The following is a 24,025-nucleotide window of genomic DNA, read 5'->3' as shown; positions in this document are numbered from 1 at the left end:
TAGTTAAATTAGAATTTTAGATAAAAAAATAAAGTATTCCAATAAAATGCAATATTCAGGACATGCGTATGCTAAAATATTATTCGTTAGTTTTCTGAAGTCTGAATTTAACCAGCATCCTATATTTTTATTGGCTAAGTCTGGCAGCCCTACCTGATGCCATGAGCTGCTCCATGACCCCGTCCCATATCCCTGTGATCTCACCATATTTAGTTCACTTCCTGAGGTAAACAGCTCTGTCCCTTTGGCCTCTGTGGGACTTGCTATTTCTCCTTGTCCTCCCTGACACTGTGAAGGGGGAGATCACATAGCTTGCCATCAGACCAATTGTACCTGCAGTAGTGGATATGAAGTCACATGCCTGCCTGAAATCGCTTAGAATTCTTCACCCGCATTCCTATCTTCTCTGTTGGAGAGCCCTGGAGATTAGCATACAGGTGCTTTGGAACTAACAAAACACGGCTTCCCTTTCTGCAAAAATTAAATGGAAATTCCTGGAAACCCCAGATTCTAATTCTACCCCAGATGAGTAATTGCAGTAATGATTAGTGTTTACTCTGTCTCATTTTGACATTTCTTTGATTATTAAAAAAAAATACACAATGCCACTGATACAAAGCTAATTGGATTCTAATTATTTTCACATAGATTAGTGTTCTCAAGACTCTGTCTCAGACAGGTCATGAGATGGTGACCTCAAATCAGTTTCTTGTCATTTACATTATTTTTAAAAATATAGGGAAAGGGGACTATTCTGCATAATTATCACTCTTAATTAAAAAATGGACCAAGATATCAGCTGTGGTGGTGGCTTAACAAACCCCTTAGGGCTAGCTCAGATTCTACTACCCTCTGATTAGAATACAAATCTGGAAATATCTACCTCCATTATCTCCATTAAGATGTGATGCTTTCAGGCTTGATAATCAGTTCAGGCTGGGTAATCATTTCCATGAAGGTCTGGTGGTGAGAAGAAGAATGTGAGTGTCTGGTAAACATGCCCCTTGACTTATGGTTCTATATAATAAGCTACTATTCAAAATTACTGTTAGAACTCTGAGGGGTTTCCTCAGGCTTCCTAATATATAAGATCCAACATGCTTATGAAACACAAGGTAATTTGCAATTCTCACAACCACCACATCTGAGAATTTTCATGGGAGATGCATTATAAGTTGTGTTTTTGGTTTTTTTTTTTAATAAAAAGCAAATAAAAATAATTGATTTGGCTTTTAACTGCTATCCCAAATGGGAGCTATGAGAAAGGCACTCTATTCTAGCACTGGCAAAAAATTCCTTCTGTCCCTTTTTGACAGTTCTTTGAGCTAAAATTGTCCAACTTTTTGAAAACTGCAATGTAATCATACCAACCAAAAATTGAGTGGATTAAAGGACAAGCATTCTTCCCATGACTATAAAGTTGCACCTGTATATTTTACTGAAAATCATCAATAATAATAAGAGAAGTTATTCTAATTTTTTGTTTATGGTTATTTTCCTGGTTTTGCAGGGTAGCTGATAAGTTGAAGGTAGAAAGGATTTCCCTATTTCATGAGTTATTTAGAAACACTAATTTCCAAAAAGGTGTTGAAGAGCTTATAATACAATCATAGGCATAAAACTACTTAATTGAAGGCACAAAATCCAGAAATTCAATAAGGCACTGTCTTTACCAGACAGAAAAGCAGTGAGGAAAATCATGGGAAAGATAAGGAGGCCAGTGGCTGTGGGGAACTTAATGGAGTGCTAAATTTAACTCACTTGCTAGCAAGAAGAAGAAGAAGAAGAAGAAGAAGAAGAAGAAGAAGAAGAAGAAGAAGAAGAAGAAGAAGAAGAAGAAGAAGAAGAAGAAAGCAAACAAATTATAGTTTTCATTGTCAAGCGGTAAAAGGTATTGCAGTTTTCCAGGAGAATCAAAGTTTGCTTACACGCCACACCCCAAGATGGAAGTGGGAAAGTGCTATGCTGGTGTTAAGGGCACTGTGTGTGGACTTGATCGAGATGTGGTGTTTCCAGGCAGCCTTCAACACTGGATCAGGACAGAGACACTCAGAGGCCCGGTGGTCTATGTTCTCTCCCTGTTCCTCTCAAAGGCAGTGCTTTTCAAACATGTTGACCATGACCAATGTCTGAAAAAGCAATGCTTCCCCTACGATGTGTTACTCTGATGTTTTCTAATTTATTTAATTCTATTTCTTTTTACAAGTTCTGGTCAAAACCCACTAAGTTGACTTTTTGAGCCGCTAATTAATAGGTGGAAACCCACATTGTGAGAAGCACTGTATGAGCAGGAATAGCATCTTCTTAGAATACAGAAAAATGGTAAAATAGAATGTATTTTTCATTTATTCATATAAATATATGTAAGTATGGATATATCTCAGCCTGTATATATCCACAAACATATCAAAATGTATATGTGAAGTTTTACAGATTTGATAACAACTTGCTTAAGCGCATGAGAAATCTTGAAGTAGGTTTAAACATATCTTTTAGTCCCACAGTTGAATAAAACCCATATTAAATGTTAAAATTGTAGTATGTATTTTTATTCAGTTCATAGATTTTAGCTTGTCCTTTAACAAAGAGATATTTAAACTAATTTAAATAATTAACCTAGCTAACTCTTTTGAATTCTTATTACCTAAGTTTCTCCTATAGCCTCCTCTGATAAGCTTTCCTCACTTCCCAGGCAAAGTTTGTGCTGTCAAACATACCAGTGGGTCATTTGTAAGTGTGTGCATGTCAGCCTAGCAGATAATTTCATTCAAATATGATTTAGACATATGATCATTAGCTTAAAAATGTTATTATTTGTGTGTTTTTTCAAATGATAAATATTTAAAAATAAAATCACACAGTGGTAGATTTCCCTTCTTACCTCATTTGTCTCACTCTCTCTGTTTCACCATTAAAGAATGTAAAAATATTTAGGTCAAGTTGTTAGCCTTTTTATCCTTCAGATATATCCTCTTCCCTCTGTTTCCAAATCTATCATGATTGAAACAGCCCTTTTCACTAGGCATCCTTGAGGCAAGATGAGGCTGGCATCTGAATTGATAATGCTTGAACTGAGATAAGTAAGAGGTTGGCCTGAGAAAGAGACAGGGAAGGGCATTCCTAAAAGACCTACACTTGCTACAAGGAGGTTCAAGTCATTGGGGATAGCTAAAGTAAAGAGTTCAGGCTGAAGAACAATGGAAATTAATATCCCAAGTGAAGGCAAAGGCCAGATCAGAAATTTGTTATTTATTACATAGGTGGAAGAGAGACTTGGAATGTTTCCAAGCAGAGAAGTAACATGACTAAACTTTCATTTTAGAAAGATCACTTTAACAAAAATTTAGAGAATGGATGGAAAGAGGTCAAGATATGAGGCTGAGAGTTCAGTTAAGAGGTCATGGCTATAATCTAAAAGAGAAATAATAATGGCTGAATTAAGACATGGGTAGAATTGAAGGAAAGAACATGGACTCAGTAAAACATAATAGAGACCAAATGTCTGGTGTATTGGTGGATAGTGTTTGAGGGTAGGTAAGTGGAAGAGAAGAAAAAGTCTAGAATGATTCCTGGTTTCTGGCTTGGCCACCTATATAAAAGGTATTGTTGGTAACAAAAGGATCAAGCTTTGAAAAAAAAACATGAGTTTAGCTTAGCAATGTTGAGTGTGGGATGTCTACTGTACCCTCCATAGAGATGTTCACCTGAAGAGCTAACTTTCATTGAGCACTTACTATGCTCAGATATTGTGCTAAGTATTTACATGCATCAGCTTCATCTTCTAAAGACTCATAAGAATGACCATTATTATCCTTAGTTTACATATAAATAAACAAACTCAGAGAGTAAATTCATTGACCCAAGGTCACATAGCTGGTAAATGGCTGAGCAGGGACTCAAATTTAAGTCTGCATGACCCTATACCTGTGCTTGATACCCATGCTATGCAGGACTGGTGTAATAGAGACTCAGAACCAATGAAACATCAGTGGAAGTTGAAGTTGTAATTGTGAATGAGGTTACCAAATTAGAGTATATGTTGTAGAAAACAGAGGTCCAAGGAAAAGCCCCATAGAACACCAAGATTTAATGCACAAGCTATAAATTAATCATCTCCATTTGCCCACAGATACAGTTTGCTTGACTAGCATAGCATTTTAAAAAACTTTGATTTGAATGCCTTCTGGAAGGGAAAGGGAGTAGTCTGCATTGTTTCACAGTCCTCACCAATCATTGTTAATTACACACAGCTCCTTTAAACCTGTACATTTCCTACTGGGCCCCTAGAGGTACTATTGTTGTGACCCCTAAAGAGTGTGAGAAGGAAAACCTCAGGTAGGAAAGAAAAAATCAATTAATAAAAGGTGAAAAAAGAAAGGAAGGAAGGAAGGTAGGAAGGAAGGAAGGAAGGTCAGTATATTTGTGGCTACAAGGAAGTTGAAGAAGGAAAGAGTTTCAGGAAAAAGGGAACAGTCAACTATATTAAATATCATAGATGGCCAAGTAAAATGAGGTGAGAACAGGATTTATTGAATGTATCAATCCAGTGGTCACTTATAATCTTAGTAAAAAGCAATGGGGTTGGATGGATTGGTAACAAAGTCAGATTACAATGGGATAAAGAGAGGAAGAGTACAGAAGAGGTAGAAATAGATGGCTTAGGGTCTTCTTTAAGAAAATGTATATGAACCGGAAATGAAGGAAATACTTATTTGTAACTAATGGAAGATGTGGCCAGATGGGAACTTGTGCTCTTAGAATGGAAAATAACCGAGCATGTTTTTGGCTAAGGAAAACTAGCCACAAGGAACGTCACTTGAGAATATGGAAGAGAAGAGAGATGGTGGGTTCAACAGTGATCTTTAGAAGTGATACTGTGTACCAGGCATTATCTTAAGACATTGAGAACATTGAAGTGAAATAAGAGATTACATTGTCATAGAGATTACATTCTGTAGGAAAAAGACATCCAATCGACAAGGAGAATAGCTAAGATAACTTTAGACAGTGATGTGATAGATAGAGAATGAAAGGTTTCTTTTTAACTTTTTCTCTTATTGTAGGGTGGCTTTATGTTGGGTATTTAGGGAAGTCCTTTCTGAGGATTGACATTTGAACTGAGACTTGAATGAAAATGGGAGCTAGCCATGGATGATTTGGAAGAAGAGTGTTCCAGATGGGACACACAGCCAGTGTATCCTGGGTGGGTGGGAGCTTGTTGTGATTGGGGAACAGAAAGAAGCCACAGTGATTCAAGAACTACAATGTGGTGAGCGATGAAGTCAGAGATATGGGTTGGGACTCAGGTCAAAAGGCACCTTGCAGACTTATAGTAGTGAGTTTGGGTTTTATTTAAGGTATGATCACATGGAAGGGCTTTAAGCAGGGGCATGGTATCAGCTCCAAGAAGGTGAGAGGGGATGCATCCAACACAGAAGTAGAAGAATGAGCCTTGAATAGGCAAGTTATCAACTCTTCCACTGATATGGGGGAAGCAGGAAAGAATAGGTGGAAGTGAAGATATTTGTAGGTAGTGTAGAGGGTTGTTAAATGAGTTAATACTTAAGGACTTTCATTTTCTCACTGAAGCTAGGGGCAAGATCTTCTGCTAAGACTGTGGGTAAAAGGTTGTAGTAGTCTTGGATGGCTGCCATAATAAAATACCACTGACTGGAAGACTTAAAGAACAGAAATATTTCCTCACAGTTCTGAACTCCGTGATCAGATGCCAGCCAATCTGGTTTCTGGTGAGAGCTCTCTTCCTGACTTTCAAACAGCTGGCTACATTCTTGCTGTGTCCTCATAAGATTGGTGGCAGGGGAACCTCTAGTGTCTCTTTCTCTTCTTATAATGAGACCAGTCCTATCTGATAGGGCTCTACCCTTATAACTTTATTTAACCTTTATGACTTGTTCACAGGCCCAGTCTCCAAATACAGTCACATTGGGGGTCAGGGCTTCAGCAAATGAATCTGGGAAGATATAAGCGTTCAATCTATAACAGGATCTGTGGAGAAAAGGAAAACTTCGGAATATTAAAGAAATGGGGAAGGAAATTAAGAATATAAAAAATACCACCCATCCTTTTTTTTGTATTAAGGCTAAATTACTTTAATCTCTCTGTGATTCTAAACTTTATGTAGCAGGAAAATATTTAGGTCATGAAATTATTATCCTTAATACATAATCTCCCATTGACTCAGAAAATAGGTGTCTCCTAGCAATTGGAAGATTTTTTATTTGGCAGCAGATAAGGCAGGGTGACATGACAGCCTGGACCTAAATTGGAACGAAGGCAGTCTGTATAAAAAAAGGATAGAGATCAAGTGAGAAATCTGTGTCAATAAGTGCCGGTGTGGCTCAGTGGTTGAGCGTCGTACCATGCACCAAGAGGTTACAGGTTCGGACACAGGTCAGAGCTCATTGCAGCTCAATCCTCAGTAGGCGGCATGCATGAGGCAGCTGAGGGATGTTTCTCTCTCACATCCAGGTTTCCCTCTTCTCCCTTCCTCCCTCTCTAAAAATCAATAAGAAACATATTTTTTTAAAAAGAGGACAGAGATAATAGAGAGAAGCTGGGCACAATCCTACCAGACCGTTGCACAAGTGAAAGGAGGGTGTATGACAAAACCCCAGTGACCGGCCGTCAAGGAGGAACCTGGGGAAGAACGGAAAAGCCTCAGGATTTATAATAGTTTCTTCTGCTGTAAATATGTGCTTCCTTCTCCAAAAGAAACCCTCCACCAAACCTATAATGCTCATTAGTCTATGTGGGACAAGTTTGATTTAGATCAGTAAGTCCTGTTTTAAAATCAGTGCCTGGAGAAAACCAGGGGAAAACAGCCACATGCTGGGGACATTCTGAGGCCAACAACCACCAACACAAAATAACATAAAAACAAACAAGGGGGCAAAACGTGAACATTAGTTTCACAGGGGTCCAAATAATTTAATTTTGACCTGTCCTCCTTTAGAAGATTCGCTCTAATTTGCAGGAAACAGATACAGATTATTTTAAAGCACCTTTAAACCTCACCGGCACCCGCACCCTAGCCTTTCTCTGTCGCTTGGGTTGCAGCATTAGAGTCTGACTCCACTTAGTAACATTTCCTGCAGATATCCCTCCCGACTACTCCCGACTGCAGACAGACATGGCACTTACTACTGCTTTTCAAAATCAAAATCAGAACAACTCCAGACTCCTCTAGTTTGTTTCTTGACTCCTTCAGGGTAATATTAGTTGACATCGATTTCTCACTTCATTTCAATTTCCCAGCACCTATATGCACTGTCCTCATTGGTTAATCTTCACCATTTGATTTTTTCCCCTTCATGTGTCTTCTATGTAGAATTTTTCTACAACTAGGCAGAGAGAAGCTCGCCCGGCACTTCCTTTCCATTCCTTGGATCTCCATTTTGGTTTCTTGCCCAGAGTGGCCCATTAATCAATGCTGGTGAAGTTGATGAATAAATAATAATTAATGACAATTTTGACTCACCCAGGTGTTTATCTGCTCAGCTGCATTATTGAGATGCCCAGGGTATCTATGTTTTATAGAGATATTTGCTGATTGAGGAACATATTGATAGACGTGAGTAATGTGGCTGCTTTATTTTCAAGGTTTTCCTGAAGTGTTGGCGCAGCTCAGGGCTCTGTGTGGATTTCTGTTGCAAATGATTACAAAAGTGGCATGGGGAGAGTGGGCTGGGAGGCAAAATATATGCAGGGAAAGTGGAAATCACCAAGGAAAACGACTGAAGGGGAAATCAATATGAGGTGAAAGGTCAACAAGCCTCCTGCTGTTAGTCTGTCAAAATGTATTTAATGGGTTCATTGGATATTTTTCACATTTAAGAAATTGACATGAGAAAGGGTTAGCCTGTAATAACTTTTTATCTCTCACTTACAAAATAGCTATTTTTTTTTCATTTGAGAAGTTTACCTCTGTTAATTCTGCAATCAGAGACACATTAATTTATAAACATGTAATTTTAAAATATATTCATTAAAATTAAGTAAGAATCACATATGGAACTTGCTGTATGTATCCAAGGGTCTAGTTTCTGGGTCTGAGTTCATTGTATTTATTAAGAGGATTTTAAAAATTCTCTTTTCTATTATCTGTACAATTAGATTGATCTTCAGTTCTCTCCTCTTCCAGCAAGAAAGTAAGAGTAAGAGACACAAAAAATTAACTCATTTCCAGTGATCGATTTTGGTAAAGAACTTTAAAAATAAAAATTCTCCCAATGTAAAATACATTTGTACTATATTGTAAATTTTCTATACTGTCATTTGATGTATATTCTTATTTATTTAATACTAGAGGCCCAGTGCATGAATTCATGCACAGGAGGGGTCCCTCGGCCTGGCCAGTGATCAAAACCTATTGGGAGGCCAGCCTGCGGGGGGAGGAACCCTGGGAGGTTGGCCAGCCTGCCCCCTATCGGGGTCTATTGGGGGGCTGGCCGGCAAGGGGAAGGGACCAAGGGAGGTTGGCTGTGGGAGCACACTGACCCCCAGGGGGAAGCTTCTGTGTTGAGTGTCTGCCCCCTGGGGGTCAGTGCGCATCACAGCAACTGGTTGACCAGTCATTCCAGTTGTTTCGGTCATTCCAGTTTTTCGGTCATATGGTCTCTTAGGCTTATAGAGAGAGAGAGAGAGAGAGAGAGAGAAAGAGAGAGAGAGAAAATATATATATTCTTCATTATTTAGACAAGTCAATCATCTTAGTAAAGGCTCGAGCTCAAGTTTTTGCATTATTCTAACATCTTTAATCAAGATACCTCCAGGTATATTACAAATATTAATTAATTTGATGGTTTCTGAGCTGGACAGAAATATTTAGCATTAAACATTAATATCTGAAAAATTCACCATGGCAGACTTAAATATGTTAACAGTTTTCTCCCTTTTTTAAGACTAAATAATTTATATTAATATTTAAATTTCCTTTGCTTTCCATCAAGAGCAGTTGATACAAATTTGGTAAGCTCACACCAGAATCTTGGTCAAAATGGGACCTGGAGCCCCTCAGTCCGCAGACTGATGCTCTATCAACTGAGTCAAACTGGACATGGATTCTCTGACTTCTTAATAAGCTAAAGCAGCCCAGCCTAGGTTCATTTCCTCACCTCGTCCCTCTCCTCCTGTTGCTTCCTGTATCCTAGACCCTTCCTTGTTTCACTATTCCCAGCTTTAATAAACATCTTCTAAAAAATCAAAAAAGTAAAAAAAATTATAGAGCTAATAATAGTACTATTCAAATTTCTTAAAAAACTCATTCACCATTCATTATCTTTATAATTACTTTTTAAAAAGTTAGATATCTCATTATGACTACTGAGGATATATTTTGAACATTTTTCCTTCTACTTTCTTTATACTTCTGTGAGAAGTGAGACTGACAGGACTGCAGAGTTGTGGTGGGGGTGAAAAAATGTATAAAAAATACCTGCTTTTAAGTAGTTAATGTAAAGAACTATCCTTAGTATTTTAGGATAACACATCAGTTTTCAAACCAAATTGCAGCCAGCTGTTCTGATCACCTATGTCACCTTTTTGAGATTCATCCTCAGAATAATCTTTCAGCATGTTAGAGAAAAGTACCCCTTACCACACTTTTCAGCTACCCAAAATGTTGTAGAAATTCATGTCCAGATAGTTGTCCCTTATAAGCAATAAACCTAAATTCTTACTCTCAAATCATTACCTATGAAGAATTGATGCCTTTCAGTTTTCAAAGATACTGAAGATGTAAATATCATAAGAAACATTCAACTACCTCATGTCAGAAGAAGTTTACCCCACTGCTATATACTGAATATTTGTGACCCGCACTACCATCACCAAATTCATATGTTGAAGCCTTAATATTCAATGTGATAGTATTTCGAGGTGAGTTTTAGGAGGGAATTAGGCTTAGATGAGGTCATGAGAGTAGAGCCCCCATGATGCTATTTTCCTTATAAGAAGAGGAAAACACCAGAGCTCTCTCTTCACCATGTGAGGATGCAATAAGAAGATGGCCATCTACAAATGGGGCAGAGGACTCTAACCAGACATCAAATTTGTTGGCACCTTGATTTTGGATTTCTCAGCCTCCAGAATTGTGAGAAATAAATGTTTGTTGTTTAAGCCACCCAGTTTTTGGTATTTTTTTTATATCAGCCCAAATTGACTAAGATAAAACTAAAAATCAGGAAACATACTAAGAAATATTTTTACCAAGTATCCACTGAACACTGAACACACTAAGTCATATACATGTACTAATTCCTAACTTTCCTATGATTATTAATACTTTTAACCTACTTGTGTCTATATTTAAAGTAAACTTCTTTCTTTTTAAATTAAAATAAAACATGAGCTATAATTGACATATAATAATGTATTCATTTTAGGTGTATAACATATGATTGGTATATATGGTGAAATGATTACCACAAATAGTTAACATCCATTCCCACATGTAGTTATATTTTTTCTTATAATGAGAACTTTTAAGATATACTCCCTTATTAACTTTTAATATAGTATTGTTAGTTATAGACAATATGTGGTACCTCAGATACCCAGGACCTATTTATTTTACAACTTGAAACTTGTACTTTTTGACTATCTTCACCCATTGGTGAAGGGTGGATAAAATGGCTAAAGTGTGTTTCTTGTAGACAGCATATATATTTGGGTCTGACATTTAATCTAACCTGATAATCAGACTTTTAGTTGGGGTGCTTAGAGCTCTGACATTGAATGTAATTATTGATACGTTTAAGTTTAAAATGATTATCTTGCTATTTGTTATTATTTATTTATTTATTTATTTATTTATTTATTTATTTTGGGCAGTATTACAGATGTCCCCCATTCCCGCCCCCCCCACCCCCGCTTGCCTGTTATTTTTTTTATTTGTCTCATCTATTGTTTTCTCTTTTTTCTCAACCTCTTTTGGATTAAGTTTGTTTTTTGATTTCATTTTATCTGCTTTGTTGAATTTATTTTGCTGTTGTTTTGGTGGTTACATTATGGTTTGAAGTAAACATCTTTGACATCACAGTGTACCTTCAGGTGGAATCATACTATTTCATGTATGATATAAAGATCTTACAATAGTGCCCTTTAGTACACACATTTACTTATACATGTGTTATAAACTCCATACATATTTAAATAGCCAATTACCTTTTAAATTATAAGGGGAAAAGGTATATATTTAACCATTATCTCCAGTGTTCTTCTTTGCTATGTATAGATCCATAATTCTATCTATCAATTTTCTTCTGTCTGAAGGAAATTTAACATTTTATATTTAAATGTAACATTACTCATAGTGAGATTGTTGATGATTAATTCTTACAGCTTTTTACATGTAAAATGTCTTTATTTCACCTTTTCTTTTGAAAGATATTTTTGCTGGGTATAGAATTCTAGGTTGATTTTTTTCTTGTCAGTACTTTAAAGATGTCACTTCAAATTTGGGGGCATAAAATTGTTTATAATATTCATTTAGTATCCATAGGGTCATTAGTAATGTCAGCCTTTTTCATTTCTAATGATAGATCTTCCCTCTCTTTTTCTTGTTTACCTGACTAGAGAAATATCAATTTTATTGATCATTCAAAGAATCAGCTTTTGGTTTCATTAATTATCTCTATTGTTTTTCTGTTTTCAGTTTTATTAATGTGTGCTCTTATTATTTTTCTTTGGCTTACTTTGGATTTAATTTGCTTTTTTTGTTTGTTTGTTTTTTTTCCCAAGAGGAAAGCCTATATTTTCACTTTTAGATCTTTTTTTCCCCCTAACATGCTCATTCAACATTATCCCCCAAATTTCTATAGATTGTATTTTCATTTTAATTTAGTTTATGATGTGTTTTAATTTCTCTGAAAATTTCTTCTTTGATTTGTGTGTTATTTAAATCCCCAAATACTTGAGGATTAGGCAGCCATGCATTATTTTTTTAAAATATGTTTTCATTGATTTCAGAGAGAGTAGGGAGAGATAGAAACATCAATGATGAGAGAGAATCATTGATCAGCTACCTCCTGCATGCCCCCTACTGAGTAGGGAGCCCACAACACTGGCATGTGCCCTGACTAGTAATCAAACCATGACTTCCTTGTTCATAGCTTGATGCTCAACCACTGAGCCACACCAGCGGGGCCAGCTATCTATTATTAATTTCTAGTTTAATTACACTGTGGTCTTGGAGCATACTTTGTATGTATCCTATTTTTTTTTTAAATTTGTGAAGGTGTGTTTTATGAGCCATAATGTAGTATCTCTTGGTAAATTTTCCTTGTGAATTTTAGAAAACCATTTGCTCTGTTGTTATTGAATGAACTATTACATTAATCAAAATTATATCCAGAAGGTAATATTAAGTCCAACTATATATTACTGATTTTCTGCCCCAGACTTTGCAGAGAAGCAAAATCCAAACTGAGAAGATGTCAGAAATCTACAAGCTGATACACAAGATAATCAGAACTTTTTAAGTCTTTCAGCACACAAAGATTAATTTGTTTACTGAAACAGAGATGCTCCTGATATTTTACCAAAAAAAAATTTTCTCCAACATTAGTACATCTGAATCATCTAGAAGGCTTATTAAATAATGTTGAGATTCACTCCCAAAATTTTAGATTTTTTTAGATTGTGGGTCAAGCCTGAGACTTTGTATTTCTGTCAAGTTTCATAGGCAATGCTGAACTTTCTGGCCCAGAAACCAAAATTTGAGAACACTGGCTTACATCATGTAGGTATATTTTAAAATCCATAGTGTTCAGCATATGTACACCAAGGATTTGGGGCGAATTGTGCTCAAGGCATTCTAAGCCAGGGTAAACAGTAAAGAGAATATTATTCCTGATGAGGGTTTTCTATGCCTTAGCCTGACCTGGTGAAGAAATAGATAGTTATTAAATTGCTGATACAACTCACTCAAGGAGACATAGTATAGGTCCAGGCTTCTGGCAATGTTGGCTATCATCCTACCCCAAATAAATTTATTTCTAGATTGTTCTTTTTTCTTCCTTAGCAGAGAAATTCTCCTTTTGACAGAATCCAGATTGGAAAATACAGTATTGCTTGATAAATTGGAACCAAAAAAGAAGAGGAGGCACAGCAAAGCAGACTTTTGCTTAAGTACCCCAAGGAAGGTTCTTGATACACTTAGAAGTAACTGAATCCAGCTTCCCAGATGTGAGCAAAGTGATATTATTGAGAGATTATTATTTCTCAAGGGTGGTTTACTCAACCACCAAAGCCTGGGCCATAATTATAAAGCCATGTGTCTATGTAATTTTCTCTCACTAGAAATCTGCTTGGGTCCTTTTCAATAACCTGGTCAATGTTAGTCTTCACCCCATGATGAGCCCTGCTCTGGTTTTACACAACATGGTTATAGTGCATCCTACTCAGACTAAGAAAGACATTTTTCCTAGCTCATTTCTTAAAAAAGAAATAACATTTCTGGACACATTGAAGATTGATACTACTTCACATTTGCCTACTCATTAGTCAACCAAGAAAACTCAGTCTTCTCAATTCTAGTCTATTTTCTTCCAGCAAACTTGACTTCCCAGACACAGGGTAAGCAGTGCTAGCAGGACCAGTAGTTGGTGAGAGGTAATCTTCATACCTCTCACCAACTAACATTCCTCTTGTTGAATTCGTGAAGTGATATTATACAGCTGAGATCCCCGATGTGTTTGAATTTTCTGATAGAATTTTCATATTGGTTAACTAAAAGAGACCTGGATATTAGAACAATCATTTGCTTAAATTATTTCTCTTGGTGTTAGGGGCAGGGGGAGGTAGAGATATGGCTAGCTTTGCAACTCTGTATCTGCCAGATTTAAGGGATTAATTATTTTTTTTAAATATATACTTTATTGATTTTTCACAGAGAGGAAAGGAGAGGGATAGAGAGTTAGAAATATCGATGAGAGAGAAACATCGATCAGCTGCCTCCTGCACACCCCCTACTGGGGATGTGCCCGCAACCAAGGTACATGCCCTTGGCCGGAATCGAACCTGGGACCTTTCAGTCCGCAGGCCAACGTTCTATCCACTGAGCCAAACCAGTTAGGGCAGGGGTTAATTCTTGAGGATAGTTTTGTTCTGCCTTGGATGAGGTTTTCTCTCACCTCATCTCTGCAGTGGGGGTAGGGCTCATTATGATCAGGACACTGTCGTTATTAGGCTTCTTCCTTTTCATAAAAGCACATCAATACAACTCCTTGCTTAAGTTTATCATTAAAATATAGAGTTTGGAGAGACACAGCATCCCAGTCGCCAGGCAGCTTCTGTTGGATCAGGAGCGGGAGGAACTTGCCCGGGGTGTACTAGGTGCCTCCCGGCCGGTTGTGCTCCTGCCTGGCCCGCCCGCGTACCCCGGCTGGTCTGGGGGTCCGGGCACCACCTCCACGGCGGCTCCTCCCGAACTGAGGACTGGGCCGCAGCCCAAGTCCCAAAAGGACGGCATCATGAAGCACCTGCCGTACTAGAGCTTTGGCCGCGGCTCCAGGCAGCTGGGCATACCCACCGCCAGCTTTCCTGAACGAGTGGTCGATAATCTTCCCGCTGATGTATCCACTGGCATTTATTATGGACTAGGGGCCCGGTGCACGAAATTGGTGCACTGGGTGTGTGTGGGGGTGGGGGGGGGGGAGTGTCCCTCAGCCCAGCCTGCCCCCTCTCACATACTGGGAGCCCTCAGGCATTGACCCCCATCACCCTCCAATCACTGGTTCTGCCCCCAGACCAGGCCTGATGCCTCGGCCAGAGGCGTAGACCCCCATCACCCTTAGATCGCCTGATCGGCCCCTTGCCCAGGCCTGACGCCTCCGCCAGAGGTGTCAGGCTTGGACAGGGGACCCCCATCTCCCCCTGATCACTGGCTCTGGCCCCCGCCCAGGCCTGAGGCCTCTGGCCCAGGAATCATGCCTGGGCAGGGGACCCCCATCTCCCTCTGATCACTTGCTCCACCCCCCGCCCAAGCCTGATGCCTCTGACCCAGGCTTCAGGCCTGGGCAAGGGGACCATCATATCCCCCCAATCCCCAGCTCTGCCCCCCACCCAGGCCTGATGCCTCGGCCAGAGGAGTTGACCCTCATCACCCTCCGATCACCAATCACCGGATCGGCCCCTTGACCAGGCCTGAGGCCTCTGGCAGAGGTGTCAGGCCTGGGTGGGGAACCCCCAGCTCCCTGTGGTTGCAGGCTCCGCCCCTGCCCAGGCCTAACACCTCTGGCCTAGGCGTCTGGCCCGGGCAGCGGGGACCCGCAGCTGCAGCGGCCCCGCAATCGTGGGCTTCGCTTTAGGCCCAGGTAAGGGACCCCTAGCTCCCAGGACTGCCAGCTTCGACCGTGCCCAGCTCCCATCGCTGGCTCCACCCCTACTTCCTGCTATCACTGGCCAGGGTGGAAAAGGCACCTGATTCTCCGATCATGGCTGGGGCCCCAGGGCCGCCTTTGCCCTGCCCCCCAGCTCTTAGCTCCCCCCTGAGTTTCCGATCACTGTCAGTGGCAGGGGGCTTCTTCCTGCTTTCCCTTTTGCCTCCCTGCATTGTGCCTACATATGCAAATTAACCGCCATCTTGTTGGCAGTTAACTGCCAATCTTAGTTGGCAGTTAATTTGCATATAGCCCTGATTAGCCAATGAAAAGAGTATCGTCGTACGCCAATTACCATTTTTCTCTTTTATTAGATAGGATGGGCCAGTGTGGGAACTGGAGAAGTCCATAAGATGGTGGTGAGCATAGGATGGAACCCATACTACAAGAACACAAAAAAGTCCATGGAAACTCATGTCATGCATACCTTCAAAGAGGACTTCTATGGGGAAATCTTCTATGTGGCCATTGCTGGCTACCTCGGACCAGAAAAGAACTTTGATTCTTTAGAGTCACTTATTTCAGCGATTCAAGGTGATATTGGGGAAGCTAAGAAACAACTAGATTTACCAGAACATTAGAAACTCAAAGAAGACAGTTTCTTCCAGGTTCCGAAAAGCAAAATAATGAATGGCCACTGATGAAAAATCATCTTACTTATTCATTCATTGTTCTCTAATATTTTACTGCTCATCACCCTGCAGTCTCATCTTGGTTACATTTGAAAAACCAAAAATTTTCCTACAGCTGTGACTTAGTTTAAACAGTACAATGTAATTATTATTATGCTTCATGTTCAATTAAACCCATCATGCTACAGTACTAAAAATATTCATTTTAAAAATCCAGATTCTTTCTATGTAATATGTTGACTAAAATTTACCACTAAAAATATCAAGTGTTTTATAAGGGAAATGAAATGTATAAAGCTATGGGTAAAAAGGCAAGTCACTAGTTTGAAATGAAAACTAATTATAGTAAAAGACTAGCATGTATGTACTTGTATAGCATGTGCTGCTAAACAGAAGGCTTATAAAAGTAAATGTATTAAAACAGGTTTGATATCTTATAAACCTAAGAGGGAAAATTCATACATTGTATTTTTTATATACAGCTGATAGTCATATTGGTGCTCCCTTGTAGGTAACTAACTGCTTTTCTCTTGCTGTTTTAAGATTCTGTCTTTAGCCGAAACCGGTTTGGCTCAGTGGATAGAGCGTCGGCCTGCAGACCGAAAGGTCCCAGGTTCGATTCTGGTCAAGGGCATGTACCTGGGTTGCGGGCACATCCCCAGTAGGAGATGTGCAGGAGGCAGCTGAGGCAGCTGATCCATGTTTCTCTCTCATCGATGTTTCTAATTCTCTATCTCTCTCCCTTCTTCTCTGTAAAAAATCAATAAAATATATTTTAAAAAAAAAATAAAAAAAAATAAAAAGATTCTGTCTTTATCTTTAGCCCTTGGCATTTTAATTATGATGCGTCTTGGTGTGGGCCTCCTTAAGTTCACCTTGTTTGGGACTCTCTGTGTTTCCTTGACTTGTAAGTCTATTTCTTTTACCAGGTAGGGGAAGTTTTCTGTCATTATTTCTTCAAATAGTTTTTCAATGCCTTGTTCTCTCTCTTCCTACTGGCACCCCCATAATGCAAATATTGGTACACTTGAAGTTGTCCCAGAGGCTTCTTACACTATCTTCATATTTTTTTTATTTGTCTTTCTTTTTGCTCTTCTGATTGGGTGTTTTTTGCTTTCTCATATTCCAAATTGTTGATTTGATTCTTGGCATCTTCTACTCTTCTGTTGATTCCCTGTAAATTATTCTTCATTTCAGTTAGTGTATCCTTCACTTTTGACTGGTCCTTTTTGTGTCTTTGATGTTATCACTAAGGTCCTTGAAACTGTCATTAAGTTCCTTGTGCATCCTCATAAGCATTGTTTTGAACTCTGTCTCTAGTAGTTTGCTTGCTTTATTTCATTTAGTTCTTTTCTGGAGATTTCTTTTGTTCTTTCATTGGTGACATGTTTCTTTGCCTCTGTATTTTGGTTGCTTCCCTGTTTGCTTTTATGTATTACACTAGGGGCCCGGTGCACGAAATTCGTGCACTGGGTGTGTGTGTGGGGGGGGAGTGTCCCTCAGCCCAGCCTTCCCCCTCTCACATACTGGGAGCCCTCAGGCGTTGACCTCCATCACCCTCCAATCGCAGGATCGGCCCCTTGCCCAGGCCTGACACCTCTGGCTGAGGCGTTCGGCCTGGGCAGCGGGGACCCACAGCTGCAGCGGCCCCAAGATCGTGGGCTTCACTTTAGTCCCAGGCAAGGGACCCCTAGCTCCTGGGACTGCCAGCTTCGACCATGCCCAGCTCCCATCGCTGGCTCCACCCCTACTTCCTGCTATCACTGGCCAGGGCGGAAAAGGCACCTGATTCTCCGATCATGGCTGCCCCCCAGCTCTTAGCTCCCCCCTGGGTTTCCAATCACTGTCAGTGGCAGGGGGCTTCTTCCTGCTTTCCCTTTCGCCTCCCTGCATTGTGCCTACATATGCAAATTAACCGCCATCTTGTTGTCAGTTAACTGCCAATCTTAGTTGGCAGTTAATTTGCATATAGCCCTGATTAGCCAATGAAAAGGGTAGCTCGTATGCCAATTACCATTTTTCTCTTTTATTAGTGTTGATAGAGCGTCTATGTCTCTGGAATTGGCACAGTGGCTTCGTGTGGTAGGTGTCTTGTAGGGCCCTGTGGCTAGGCCTCCCAAGTCACCTGAGCTGAACACTCTAGGTGTGTCCCTGTGTGGGCTGTGTGCACTGTCTTATTGTAGTTGAGCCTTGACTACTATTGGCGTCACTGAGAGGAATTGACCCCCAGGCCAATTGGCTGTGAAGACCAGCTGTGACTATAGCAGAAGAGCTGCTATGCAGGAGACACCCCTAGACGCAGAAGTTACTTCAGTGGGGCTTTGATGCTTACCGAGTCTACCCCTTGAGTGTGTCACTCATGGATGTGGTAGAATTGTAATCTGGCATGGCCTGAAACTGTCCACTAGTTGCACTGGCTCTGGAGCTTCCTGGGAGGTCAAAGTCAGCCGCTGCCTGTGACCTGCAGAGGGCCACTGAGTACAAGCTACAGAGCGATCTGCAGATGGCTGCTACATGTGTTGGGCTTAGAGGTGCCTAGGAGAGGCCAAACTGTGAATCAAAACAGGCAGCTGCTAGTGCTGGGCCTGGGGTGGCTTGTTAAAAGGTATGGGGCATGCTGAGTCCAGCTGCTACTTGTTTGAGAGATTTTAGGAGAGTTGTAAGCCCTAGCAAGGGCAGGTCATTTTATGGAAAAGCTGCTGCAAACAGCTTGAGTGAGCCTGCAAATTGGGTTGGGCAGTGTGTCAGGGAATCACCAGGGCAGGTCAAATAGTGTGGGGCAGATTTATGGAGACTCAGATATGGCAACTTCCAGTCAGTTCTGTGTGTGGGGAGATCTCAGCATAGGGACAATGACCTCTGTGAGCACTTTTGTCTGGGAGAAAGCTTCCCCTGAGCTCTTGCCATAATGCCATATAATTTAATCCCTCCTTGTAAGTCTGTGGACTCCCCCAAGCCATTGCCCCAGTGCCGGAGCTCAGAGGAAGTGAATCTGATTAAGTCTGTGTGCAGACCCTTTAAGAGGAACTGCCTGGGTTTCTGGCAGTCTCTGTGTCATGTCACTCAACTATCATTAGCACTTGTTTTTACAGCGTTAAGTTATGGGGACTTCTCTTCCCAGCTCTGGAACCCTGGGCTTAGGGGTCTGGTGTGTGGCTGGGATTCCCTGCTCCTCAGGGGATATCCAAAATATCCTTCCAGATTGAAAAAAACACACCACACGTGAGTGTGGGACCAGCCCATTCCACATCTCTGCCCCTATTGTCTGTCTCAATGAGCTTTCTTCTTAAACTCTCTAGTTGTAGGACTTCCATTCAGCCAGATTTCAGGCAGTTTTGAATGATGGTTATTCTGTATTTTAGTTGTAATTTTGATGTGGTTGTGAGAAGATGGGAGTACCACATTTACCTATGCTGCCATCCTCTCTCATTGCATTTCCTACAATATGTATTAATGGAAATATTTTTTTAAAGACAGAATAGGTTCAGTCATTTCCAACTAATCTATTCAGTTTAAAATTTCCATCAACTTTTAAAAAGTTATATATCAAGACAGTGTGTGGTGCTGGCATAAAGACAAACCTATAAATCAATGAAACAGTGTTGAGAGTCCAGAAATAAACTCATTTTTATGGTCAGTTGATATTAACAGAAGTGCTAAGGCAATTAAATAGGGAAAGAATAGTCTTTTAAACTAATGGCACTGAGATAATGGACCATCCAAATGTGAAAACATGAACTTAGTCCCTACCTCCATATAGAGAAGTTTTCATATATACTATAGAAAAAGTAACTCAAAATGAATCAGAAACCTAAATGTAAGAGCTAAAAGTATACAGATTTGAGTATAAAACACACACACACACACACACACACACACACACACACACACACATGTTTGACACTTGGGTTCAGGCAAGGAATTCTTAAATATGACACCAAAAGCATGAGCAGTAAAAGAAAAACTTGATAAATTATACTTCATCAAAATAAAAACCTGTGCTTCAAGAGACACCATTAAGAAAGTTAAAAACCAACCCACAGAATAGGATAAAATATTTATAAATCATAATCATATATCTGGTAAGAGACTTGAAATGTAAAAATAAGTTTTACAACTCAATAAGACTACTAACTCAATTTAAAAATAGACAAAAGTTTTGAGTAGACGTTTCACACACAAAAAAAAAATTATGAGAATGGCTAATAAGTGCATAAAAAGATGTTCAACATCATTGCCATTAGAGAAATGCAAACCAAAACTGGAATGATATATTGATTTTCAGCCATTGGAAAGTCTATAATCAAAAGAAAGGACAATAATAAATGCTGGCAAGAATGTGAAAAAATGGGAACCTTTCTAAATTATTGATGGGAATATAAAATAGTACAGTCACTTTGAAAACAGTTGGGCAGTTTCTCAAAATGTTAAACCTGGAGTTACTGTATGACCCAGCAATTCCATTCCTAGATATCCACTCAAAAGAAGTCAAAATATATGTACACAAGACTTTGTACACAAATGTTCATAGCAACATTATTTATAACTAGAGGCCCGGTGCACAAAATTCATGCACTGGGGGGGGGGGGAGGGTATCCCTCAGCCCAGCCTGCACCCTCTTCAATCTGGGATCACTCTCAAAATCTGGGACTGCTGGCTCCCAACCGCTCCTCTGCCTGCCTGCCAGATTGATCACCCCCTAACCACTCCCCTGCCAGCTTGATTGATGCCTAATTGCTACCCTGCAGGCCTGGTTGCCCCCAACTGCCCTCCCCTGCAGGCCTGGTCACCCCCAACTGCCCTCCCCTGTTGGCCATCTTGTGAACACATGGGGGCAGCCATCTTGTATGAGGGTATGATGGTTAATTTGCATATTACCTCTTTATTATATAGGATAGCCTAAAGCAAAAACAAAATGTGTATAAAATGAATGGGGAAACAAAATGTGGCACATTCATATAATGAATACTATTTAACAATAAATGGAATGAACTTACAATATGTGTTATAACATGGATGAACCTCAAAAATAGTATGTTAATTGGATGTAGCCAACCACCAAAGGCCACGTGTTGCATGTTTCCATTTTATGAAATGTACAGAAAAAGCAAATCTATGGAGACAGGAAATAAATAAGTGGTTGTCCTGGGCTGGGTGTGAGACTGGGGATGAGCCATAAATGGGTACAGGAGGACTTATCCAGGTGATAAAATGTTCCAAAAATTGATTAAGATGATTGCTACATAACTCAGTAAACTTCTAAAAATTTATTGAATCATAAACTTAAAACAAGTGAATTTTATGATTTGTAAATTATACAATTCAATAAAATTAATCAAAGAATTCAATAACTAAGGTTGAGGAGATGTTCCTCAGTTAGAGATACCTGTACTTGCCCTCCAGCTTTTACCGCCCACAATAGACAGGCCAGGAGCATGGCACCCTTCCAGGTTGATTCCCATTGAATGTACAGCTGCCCCAGTCCAGTAGTGCTTAGTTTAATGGGGTTACATAGTTTTGGAATCACCACATTTCTGAAGCATCATATGACATCTATGTAAAAAAAAACCCTCACATAAACCAACAGTTAGATCAATATATGAGTAAAACTTCCCCCATGGCCAAGAATGGATAATCAATATGTCAGACCACATTTATTTCAAGCGAGGAAAATTAGAGTGACACGAAAGAAATGAATGATTATACTTGAGTATTAAAGCTTGTCTGCCTCAGGTTATTTTGATGATACTTCAAATATTTATGGAAACAAGGGAATCTTTTTTTTTTTCCTCACACAGTTTAAATTTGAGTAGGGATGTTTCTGAGAGCATCCTAAGAAACACTGGTGCCATCTGGAAGTCCTACATTCTTTGTAAGAGCCCCAAGCATATACAAACTTTTGATGAGGTCCAAAATAAAATGTGCGAGACAGTCCAGGAACATACTAAAATGAAATGTTCTATAGGTTTCCTTCGGGAAAAGAAAACATCTTATGTGTGTCATTATTCTCATTCTCTTTACTACAGCCACCCAGGCTCTGGTTGTTACTGTGAAAAACATGGAACTTAAAATACTATACTATGTTATTATTCAAATTCATGACCGTTTTAAAGCACTTTATTGTGAGTTCTAAGAAGAGGAGCTTGGTCATATTCATCTTTGTATCCCTAGCACTCAGCTAAGAATTTGGACACTGTAAGTGCTAAATATATATTTGATAAGTGATGTCCAGGGTGACTTACTTATGTTCATTGTCAACATCTGTTCCTGGCCACAATAAATTAATCAACAGCATTTATTTCTTCATTCATTTCTTCACAAATTAATTTAACAATATTTGCGGACTGTATACTAATATAGTACTAGTGCTGAAATTTCAGCAGCAAAAAGACATAGTCCTTATATCTTAGAAGATCTAGAAGATGACAACACAGAAATAAAATACTCTGTGACAACCAGAGACAATGTTAAAAGGCCTGTGGAAGCTTCTACCCTAATTTAGGGTGTGACTGTGGTAGGATCAAGCATTGGCCTGGTTATTCTGTTAGTCAAATGAAGGAGACAAAAGTGGATAGAGAGAATGAGGCTACACTGCAAGGTGGTTAAAAGGCTTGGAACGAATGTGGGCTTTAAAATCAGACAGACCAGGGTTTCCATCCTTACTTAGCCACTTACTAGCTCTGTGACCTTGTTGGCCAAGCTCTTTATTCCCTCTATTTATCTCACTGTGTTGTTGGCATAATTAGGCTAATGTAGCTGGTGTAGACACTGTCCCACAGTTAATACTCAAAAATTATAGTTCAAAAATAAGTGATATGGCTTCAAAGTGAAGATGTGAAGTTTTAATATGGTTTTACTATTTTATTTTATTTTATTTTTTTAGGATGGTTATAATATATATATATATATATATATATATATATATATATATATATATATATATATATAAACTATTTATTTTATTGATTTTTTACAGAGAGGAAGGGAGATGGATAGAGAGCCAGAAACATCAATCAGCTGCCTCCTGCACACCCCCTACTGGGGACGTGCCCGCAACCAAGGTGCATGCCCTTGACCAGAATCAAACCTGGGACCCTTCAGTCTGCAGGCCGACGCTCTGACCACTGAGCCAAACTGGTTAGGGCAATATTTTTTTAAAAAAAGCATTCATGAGAATGTTTAAAAATTGGACATCTCGTACAATGCTGGTGGAAATGTAAAATAGCGGGGCCACGTTGGAAAACGTTTTTGGCAGTTCCTCAATATGCTAAGCATAGTTACCAGATGACCCGGAAGTTCCACTTCTAGTTACATACCCAAAAATAAACGGAAACATGTTCACACAAAAAAACGTGTACACAATGTTCATAGCCGCGTTACTCATAAGAGCCTCAAACCATAAACAACCCAAATACTCATCAACTGATGAATGGGTAAACAAAATGTGGTATACCCATACTAGAATATAGCATACATAAAACTTTAAAAATGTTATGCTAAGTGAAAGAAGCCAGTCACAAAAGACCAGATATTATGACTGAAATGTCCCCCTGCCCATAGGCATATCCCTGTATCCCTGGAGGCATATTAGATAGAAGGGCTAGGGCGAAAGGAGAGGAGCGGGAGGACAGGGAGGTGACTGTTAATGGGTATGAGTTTCTTTCTTTAATAGATGCTTTTGCAGAGAGGAAGGGAGAAGGATAGAAAGTCAGAAACATCAATCAGCTGCCTCCTGCACACCCCCTACTGGGGATTTGCCCGCAATCAAGGTACATGCCCTTGACTGGATTCGAACCTGGGACCCTTCAGTCCGCAGGCCAACGCTCTATCCACCGAACCAAACCAGTCAGGGCGGTATGGGTTTCTTTACAGTCCTACAATTGGCTCCTCTCTGAGGGGGCGTGGCTAGGCCCTGGGGGCGTGGCTAGGCCCTGGGGCGTGGCTAGGCCCTGGGGGCGTGGCTGGACTCTAGGGCGGATTGAGCCAGTTTAA

At 39.8% G+C, this 24,025-nt stretch overlaps 1 pseudogene; it reads left to right on the top strand.

The window, feature by feature from the left end:
• The first annotated feature begins 12,706 nt into the window (after positions 1 to 12,706).
• LOC132226748 (riboflavin kinase-like) lies at positions 12,707 to 16,082 on the top strand (annotated as a pseudogene).
• The last annotated feature ends 7,943 nt before the right edge of the window (positions 16,083 to 24,025 follow it).

The sequence above is a fragment of the Myotis daubentonii genome, chromosome 2 (genome assembly GCF_963259705.1).
Source record: "Myotis daubentonii chromosome 2, mMyoDau2.1, whole genome shotgun sequence".
NCBI classification, from domain to species: domain Eukaryota; kingdom Metazoa; phylum Chordata; class Mammalia; order Chiroptera; family Vespertilionidae; genus Myotis; species Myotis daubentonii.
The sequence above is the reverse complement of the archived record's forward strand: the minus strand, read 5'-3'. Positions and strand labels throughout refer to the sequence as shown.